The sequence below is a fragment of the Muntiacus reevesi genome, chromosome 2, assembly GCF_963930625.1.
Source record: "Muntiacus reevesi chromosome 2, mMunRee1.1, whole genome shotgun sequence".
Taxonomy (NCBI): domain Eukaryota; kingdom Metazoa; phylum Chordata; class Mammalia; order Artiodactyla; family Cervidae; genus Muntiacus; species Muntiacus reevesi.
The window spans coordinates 131,266,272-131,276,180 of record NC_089250.1 but is presented as its reverse complement, the minus strand read 5'-3'; positions in this window follow the sequence as shown (position 1 = coordinate 131,276,180).

Below are 9,909 nucleotides of genomic sequence, written 5' to 3'. Positions count from 1 at the left end.
TCAGTCTCTCCCATCAGGAAGCTTCCATAAGCCTTTTATCCTTATCTATAAGTGGGGAGATAGAATGAAAACCACAATCACAGTAAACTCACCAAACTGATAACATGGCCTGCAGCCTTGTCTAACTCAATGATATATAAGCCATGCTATGTAGGGCCACCGAAGATGGATGGGTCATGGTAGAGAGTTCTAACAAGAAATAGTCCACTGGAAAAGGAAAGGGCAAACCACTTCAGTTTTCTTGCCTTGAGAACCCCATGAACAGAATTAAAAGGCAAAAAGATAGGATACTGAAAGATGAACTGCCCAGGCCGGTAGGTACCCAATATGCTCCTGGAGATATGTGGAGAAATAACTCCAGAAAGAATGAAGAGACAGAACCAAAGCAAAAACAACACCCAGTTGTGGATGTGACTGGTGATGGAAGTAAAGTACGATGCTGTAAAGAGCAACATCACATAGGAAGTTGGAATGATAGGCCTACAAATCAAGGTAAAATGGAAGTGGTCAAACAGGAGATGGCAAGAGTAAACACCGACATCTGATGAATCAGTGAACTAAAATGGACTAGAATGGGTGAATTTACCTCAGATGAACATTATATCTAGTACTGTGGGCAAGAGTCCCTTAGAAGAAATGGAGTAGTCATCATAGTCAACGAAACAGTCTGAAATGCAATACTTGGATGCAATCTCGAAAATGACAGAATGATCTCTGTTCATTTCCAAGACAAACCATTCAGTATCAGGGTCATCCAAGTCTATGCCCAGACCAGTAACGATGAAGAAGCTAAAGTTGAATGGTTCTATGAAGACCTACAAGACCTTCTATGACTAAAACCCCAAAAAGGTATTCTTTTCATTACAGGGGACTGGAATGCAAAAGTAGGAAGTCAAGAGATACCAGGTCTAACAGGCAAATTTGGCCTTGGAGTACAAAACGAAGCAGCTCAAAGGCTAACAGAGTTTTGCCAAGAGAACACACTGCTCATAACAAACACCCTCTTCCAACAACACAAGAGAACACTCTACACATGGACATCACAAGAGAGTCAGTACCGACATCAGATTGATTTTATTCTGCAGCCAAAGATGAAGACGCTCTATACAGTCACCAAAAACAAGAGCAAGAGCTGACTGTGGCTCAGATCACGAACTCCTTATTGGAAAATTCAGACAGAAATTGAAGAAAGTAGGGAAAACCAATAGACCATGCAGGTATGACTTATATCAAATCCCTTATGATTATGTAGTGGAAGTGACAAATAGATTCAAGGGATTAGGTCTGATAGACAAGAGTGCCTGAAGTACTGTGGAAGGAGGTTTGTGACATTGTACAAAAGTCAGTGATCAAGACAATCCCCAAGAAAAAGAAATGTAAAAAGGCAAAATGGTTGTCTGAGGAGGGCTTACAAATAACTTAGAAAAGAAGAGAAGTGAAAGGCAAAGGAGGAAAGGAAACATATACCCATTTGAATGCAGAGTTCCAAAGAATAACAAGGAAAGAGAAGAAAGCCTTCCTCAGTGACCAATGCAGGGAGATAGAGGAAAACAAAGGAATGGGAAAGACTAGAGATCTCTTCATGAAAATTAGAGATACCAAGGAACACTTCATGCAAAGATGGCCACAATAAAGCACAGAAATGGTATGGACGTAACGGAAGCAGAAGATATTAAGAAGAGGTGGCAAGAATACATAGAAGAACTGTACATAAAAGATCTTCACAACCCAGAAAATCATGATGATGTGATCACTCACCTAGAGTCAAATGGGCCTTAGGAAGCATCACTACAAACAAAGCCAGTGGAGGTGATGGAATTCCGGTTGAGGCATTTCAAATCCTGAAAGATGATATTGATACAGTGTTGCACTCAATATGCCAGCAAATTTGGAAAACTCAGCAGTGGACATGGGACTGGAAAAGGTCAGTTTTCATTCCAATCCCAAGGAAAGTCAATGCCAAAGAATGTTCAAACTACCGCACAATTGCACTCATCTCACACTCTAGCAAAGTAATGCTCAAAATTCTCCATGCCAGGCTTCAACAGTACATGAACTGTGAACTTCCAGATGTTCAAGCTGGATTTAGAAAAGGCAGAGGAACCAGAGATCAAATTTCCAACCTCCGTTGGATCACTGAAATAGCAAGAGAGCTCCAGAAACATATCTACTTCTACTTTATTGACTATGCCAAAGCCTTTGACTGGTGGATCACAACAAACTATGGAAAATTCTTAAAGAGATGGGAATACCAGACCACCTGACCTGTCTCCTGAGAAATGTGTATGCAGGTCAAGAAGCAACAGTTAGAACTGGGCATTGAACAACAGCCTGGTTCCAAATCGGGAAAGCAGTACATCAAGGCTGCATATTGTCACCCTGCTTATTTAACTTATTTGCAGAGAACATCACGCGAAGTGCCAGGCTGGATGGAGCGCAAGCTGCAATCAAGATTGCTGGGAAAATATCAATAACTTCAGATATGCAGATGACACCTCCCTTATGGCAGAAAGTGAAGAAGAACTAAAGAGCCTTTTGATGAAAGTGAAAGAGAAGAGTGAAAAAGTTGGCTTAAAACTCAACATTCAGAAAACTAAGATCATGGCATCTGGTCCCATCACTTCATGGAAAATAGATGGGGAAACAATGGAAACAGTGAGAAACTTTATTTTGGGGGGCTCCAAAATCACTGCAGTTGTCGACTGCAGCCATGATATTAAAATACACTTGCTCCTTGGAAGAAAAGTTATTATCAACCTAGCCAGCATACTAAAAAGCAGAGACAGTACTTTGCCAACAAAAGTCCGTCTAGTCAAAGCTATGGTTTTTCCAGTAGTCATATATGGATGTGAGAGTTGGACTCTAAAGAAAGCTGAGAACCAAAGAATTGGTGCTTTTGAATGGTGGTGTTGGAGAAGACTCTTGAGAGTCCCTTGGACTGCAAGGAGATCCAACCAGTCAATCCTAAAGGAGGTCAGTCCTGAATATTCATTGGAAGGACTGATGCTGAAGTTGAATCTGTAATACTTTGGCCACCTGATATGAAGAACTGGCTCCTTGGAAAAGACCCCGATGCTGGGAAAGATTGAAGGCAGGAGGAGAAAGTGATGACAGAGGTGAGAAGGTTGGATGGCATCACCTACTCGATGCACATGAGTTTGAGTTAGCTCCGGGAGTTGGTGGTAGATGGGGAAGCCTGTTGTATTTGCAGTCCTTGAGGTCAGAAAGAGTTGGACACAACTGAGTGACTGAACTGAACTGATTGAAGAGAAATAAAATATTGAATACAGACATTGGAATGACGGGAAAAGGGAAAGGAACTTATGGTTCAAAGTAGATGGGCCAGACCCTGTCAAGCATTTTTTATTTACAGATTTTCTGATTATAACTATTCTGACCCATGTGAGGTGATACCTCATTATAGTTTTGATTTGTATTTCTCTAATAATTAGTCATGCTGAGCATCTTTTCATGTGCTTTTTGGCCATCTGTATGTCTTCTTTGGAGTAATGTCTATTTAGGTCTTCTGACCATTTTTTGATTGGGTTGTTTGGTGTGTTTTTGTTGTTGTTATTGAGCTGCACGAGCTGTTTTTATACTTTGGAGATTAATCCTTTTTTGGATTCTTTGTTTGCAAATATGTTCTCCCTTTCTTGGGCTGTCTTTTTGTTTTGTTATGGTTTCCTTTGCTATGCAAAATTTTTTGAGATTAATTAGGTCACATTTTAAAATTTTGCTTATTTTCATTACTCTAGCAGGTGGGTCAAAAAAGATCTTGCTGTGATTTAGGAGTATTCAGCCTATGTTTTCCTCTTAGAGTTTTATAGTATCCAGCCTTACATTTAGGTCTTTAATCCTCTGTGAGTTTATTTTTGTGTATAGTGTTAGGAAGTATTCTAATTTCATCATTTCATGTGTAGCTGTCCAGTTTTCCTAGCACCACTTTGAAGAGACTGTCTTTTCTCCATTGTATATGCTTGCCTCTTTTGTTCTTAATTAGGTGACCACAGGTTCTCAGCCATAAAAAGAACAAAATAATGCCTTTTGCAGTAACATGAAAGGACCTAGAGATTGTCATACTGAATGAAGTAAGTCAGGCAGAGAAGGCCAAATAGCATATGATATCGCTTATGTGTTGAGTCTGAAAAGAATGGCTCAAATGAACTTACTTACAAAACAGAAATAGAGTTACAGATGTAGAAAACAATCATACGGTTACCATGGGTATGTTGGGGGGACGGATGAATCGAGAGATGGGGATAGACATATACACAGTACTATATATATAATTGATAACTAATAACGACCTATTGTATAGTACAGGGGACTCTGCTCAGTACACTGTAATGACCTATATGGGAAAACAATCTAAAAAAGAGTAGATATTTGTATATATAAATGACACACTATGCTATACAACAGAAAGTAATACTGTATTGTTATTCAACTATATTCCAATAAAAATTAAAAAAAAATTAGTAGATGGGCAAGGCTGTATTTTGTGTTTCTTCAGTTCTCTCTTGAACTTATTTTCTGGGCTTGGCATCAGCCATCCTGTTGAGTATACAAACATCCCCCAGGCAATGTGGTCTGAGTGAACAAACAAATCAGCAGGCTTCGTGATGAACCTTCCTCCTGCCTGTTAATTCTCATGACACTAACCACTGCTTTCAGTGATGCCCTGACTTGCTGTTCTAGGAGGATTAGATTGCTGGGAGAAGGGAAGGGGAGCCAGTATGCAGGCTTCAGAACATCCTTGGCTGTGCTAGGGAAAAAAAACAAAGTCTATCTTTCCAGTGAGGATAATTACACATTATATTTCCATGACAGGTTCACAACCTGAACCAAAATTGTTTAAAAAGGTGCCAGTAAGTGAAAAAATATGCCTTAACTACCATCTCTGAAGAGAGATGGGCAAGTAAATAGTGAATATCTTTTATGAGCACAAATATTCCAAGTGAACATCTAAACCATGGCAAGGCTTGCAAATGCATGACAAGTGTGTACTTCCCACGCCCTGTCAGAACTAGAGATAATCTTGGGATATTTAAACACAACAATGAAAGTTGCCATCATTCATTGGATTAGAGTTAATACAAAAGATGAAGCTTATCTGTTACTCTTGTTCTGTGAAGGGGCTGACCCTATCTGTATACGTCATACCACCATCTAAAGTTTATCACTGAGTATTAAACCAGATGGGCCTGCTGTCAGTTTATTAGTTGAATTACTTGATGATATTGTCAATATTTTGTTAGTAAGTAGGCAAATTTAGCTTGGAATGAAAATTTAGAATATGGACTCATTTTGAACCATGAAATTTTTAAATATTTATTTATGTTGCCTATAAGAACTGTATCAGTTTAATAAACCACCGCAAAACTGAATGACTTAAAACTGTCATTTCATTTGTTCACAATTCTGTGAGTCAACAACTTGGGCACAGCTCTGCGGGATGCATCTGTGTTCCTGGTTATATTGGCTGAACTCGCTCAAATTTGCCGTCAACTGATGAGCTCATTCATATGTCTGGCAGTTGGCTAGCTCTTGGCAGGGACAACTGGGTCATGTCCCACTTCAATTCATTTCAGTTCAGTTCAGTCACTCAGTCATGTCTGACTCTTTGTGACCCCATGGACTGCAGCATGCCAGGCTTTCCCATTCATCATCAACTCCTGGAGGTTACTCAAACTAATGTCCTTTGAGTCTGTGATGCCACCAACCAGTTCATCCTCTGTCATCCTCTTCTCCCACCTTTATCTTTCCCAGCATCATGGTCTTTTCCAGTGAGTCAGTTCTTTGCATTAGATGGCCAAAGTATTGGGGTTTCAGCTTCAGCATTAGTCCTTCCAATGAATATTCAGGATTGATTTCGTTTAGAATTGACTGGTTGGATCTCCTTGCAATCTAAGGGACTCAAGAGTCTTCTCCAACACCACAGTTCAAAAGCATCAATGCTTTAGTGCTCAGCTTTCTTTATAGTCCAACTCTCACATTCATACCTGACTACTGGAAAAACCATGGCTTTGACTAGACGGACTTTTGTTGGCAAAGTACTGTCTCTGCTTTTTAGTATGCTGGCTAGGTTAGTCATAGCGTACTTGAAAGGAGCAACTGTCTTCTAATTTCATCGCTGCAGTCGACATCTGCAGTGATTTTGTAGCCCCCCATAATAAAGTTTCTCACTGTTTCCATTGTTTCCCCATCTATTTTCCATGAAGTGATGGGACCAGATGCCATGATCTTAGTTTTCTGAATGTTGAGTTTTAAGCCAACTTTTTCACTCTTCTCTTTCACTTTCATCAAAAGGCTCTTTAGTTCTTCTTCACTTTCTGCCATAAGGGAGGTGTCATCTGCATATCTGAAGTTATTGATACTTCTCCCAGCAATCTTGATTGCAGGTTGTGCTTCATCCAGCCCAGCATTTCGCATGATGTTCTCTGCAAATAAGTTAAATAAGCAGGGTGACACTATACAGCCTTGACGTACTGCTTTCCCGATTTGGAACCAGGCTGTTGTTCAATGCCCAGTTCTAACTGTTGCTTCTTGACCTGCATACACATTTCTCAGGAGACAGGTCAGGTGGTCTGGTATTCCCATCTCTTTAAGAATTTTCCATAGTTTGTTGTGATCCACCAGTCAAAGGCTTTGGCATAGTCAATAAAGTAGAAGTAGATATGTTTCTGGAGCTCTCTTGCTATTTCAGTGATCCAACGGAGGTTGGAAATTTGATCTCTGGTTCCTCTGCCTTTTCTAAATCTAGCTTGAACATCTGGAAGTTCACAGTTCATGTACTGTTGAAGCCTGGCATGGAGAATTTTGAGCATTACTTTGCTAGCGTGTGAGATGAGTGCAATTATGCAGTAGTTTGAACATTCTTTGGCGTTGCCTTTCTTTGGGATTGGAATGAAAACTGACCTTTTCCAGTCCCATGTCCACTGCTGAGTTTTCCAAATTTGCTGGCATATTGAGTGCAACACTGTATCAATATCATCTTTCAGGATTTGAAATGCCTCAACCGGAATTCCATCACCTCCACTGGCTTTGTTTGTAGTGCTGCTTCCTAAGGTCCATTTGACTTTGCATTGCAGGATGTCTGGCTCTAGGTGAGTGATCACATCATCATGATTATCTGGATCATGAAGATCTTTTTTTTGTATAGTACTTCTATGTATTCTTGCCACCTCTTCTTAATATTTTCTGCTTCTGTTACGTCCATACCATTTCTGTGCTTTATTGTGGCCATCTTTGCATGAAGTGTTCCTTGGTATCTCTAAGTTTCATGAAGAGATCTCTAGTCTTTCCCATTCCTTTGTTTTCCTCTATCTCCCTGCATTGGTCACTGAGGAAGGCTTTCTTCTCTTTCCTTGTTATTCTTTGGAACTCCGCATTCAAATGGGTATATGTTTCCTTTCCTCCTTTGCCTTTCACTTCTCTTCTTTTCTAAGTTATTTGTAAGCCCTCCTCAGACAACCATTTTGCCTTTTTACATTTCTTTTTCTTGGGGATGGTCTTGATCATTGCCTTTTGTACAATGTCACAAACCTCCTTCCACAGTACTTCAGGCACTCTGTCTATCAGATCTAATCCCTTGAATCTATTTGTCACTTCCACTACATAATCATAAGGGATTTGATATAAGTCATACCTGCATGGTATACTGATTTTCCCTACTTTCTTCAATTTCTGTCTGAATTTTCCAATAAGGAGTTCGTGATCTGAGCCACAGTCAGCTCTCACTCTTGTTTTTGCTGACTGTATAGAGCATCTCCATCATTGGCTGCAGAATAAAATCAATCTGATGTCGGTACTGACTCTCTTGTGATGTCCATGTGTAGAGTGTTCTCTTGTGTTGTTGGAAGAGGGTGTTTGTTATGAGCAGTGTGTTCTCTTGGCAAAACTCTGTTAGCCTTTGAGCTGCTTCGTTTTGTACTCCAAGGCCAAATTTGCCTGTTACACCTGGTATCTCTTGACTTCCTACTTTTGCATTCCAGTCCCCTATAATGAAAAGGATATCTCTTTTGGGGTGTTAGTCATAGAAGGTCTTGTAGGTCTTCATAGAACCGTTCAACTTCGGCTTCTTCAGCATTACTGGTTGGGGCATAGACTTGGATGACCCTGATACTGAATGGTTTGCCTTGGAAATAAACAGAGATCATTCTGTCATTTTCGAGATTGCATCCAAGTATTGCATTTTGGACTGTTTTGTTGACTATGATGACTACTCCATTTCTTCTAAGGGACTCTTGCCCACAGTACTAGATATAGTGGTCATCTGAGGTAAATTCACTGATTCCAGTCCATTTTAGTAAACTGGTTCCTAAAGTGTCGATATTTACTCTTGCCATCTCCTGTTTGACCACTTCCAATTTGCCTTGATTCATGATCCTAACAGTCCAGGTTCCTATGCAATACTGTTCTTTACAGCATCAGACCTTACTTCCTTCACTAGTCACATTCAGAACCAGCTGTTGTCTTTTATTAGGCCCTGTCTCTTTATTCTTTCTGGTGTTATTTCTTCACTGATCTCCAGGAGTATATTGGTCACCTTCCGGCCTGGGGAGTTCATCTTTCAGTGTCCTATCGTTTCACCTTTTCATTCTGTTCATGGGGTTCTCAAGGAAAGAGTACTAAAGTGGGTTGCCATTCCCTCCTCCAGTGGACCATATTTGTCAGAATTCTCCACTGTGACCCAACCGTCTTGGGTGTCCCACTTATCATCCAGCAAGTTAAACCCGGCTCATTATTATCTGGTGGTCACACTGTTCAGAGAAGCAAGGGAGGGCAAGTCCCAGTTCATGAGTTCTTTTCAAGTCTCAGCTTTTGTCACATTTGTTACTGTCCCATTGGCTAAAGCAAGTCACGAGGTGAAGCCCAGCATCAGTGGGAGAGGGGATTTACAAAGCAATGGAAATGGGAAGGGAATTACTGGGGGGATTTTTGCAAATATCCTATCTTGGGGACACAGTCTCAAAACGACACTGCATACTTGTAAAGCAGCAAACTTACATTCACATAATTTTTTGAAAAGCATTACTATAAGTCAATGGTTCTACTTAAAAATCACATGGAGACATTAAATATTGTTATTTAAGTGAAATACATACTGAATATTGCTCTTAATAGTATCACAACTACTAACACATATTGACCTTCAATCACCAATGAAGAAGATACTACTCTTATCCTTGTTTTGCACATGGAATAAAATGAGACTTAGAAAAATTGTAGGACATGCTTGATGTCACCATCAGTAAGGGAATAACACATGAGCAGCTCTAGGGATATGTTACTTTAATATATATAAGGGGCTTAACATGGTCCTTCCATAGTGTTCAATGAGTATATGGACAGTGTATTAATATTATAATATTAATAGTCATAATTCAACATGAAAGGTTATTTTATTTTAAAAGTTAGACTGTGTGTAGCTAATAAAACTAAGAACTCACTAACATATTCAATTTCCCGTTATGGACATCACTATAATTGGTTCTATATTTTGCTGTAACTGGAACTGATTGCAAATACAATAAAAACTCTAATTTTCAGAGAAGTCATAAAACTTTGCTCACTACTAAACAATCAGAACTTTTAAGGCACCATCCATTAAGCTGTGTCATTAACTCCAAAACTATTGCACATTACCGAAACACTAAATGACTGGATAACATCTACTTCTTATTTCTTCAGTGATGGAAAAGACTGTCTTTTTCAAATCTCTGTGGATGTCATTTATTATTTATTTTGATTTAAAGTAAAAGGGTTTATTTGAGGGAGGGAGGTTAAATGTCACATAGTGAATATACATATATCACTTCTGCATCAGTCACATGTTGAGAAAAGAATAGGAAAATGATCTTTAAAAAGATGTCTTAAGAAAATGAGAAGCAAATTCATTCCACAATT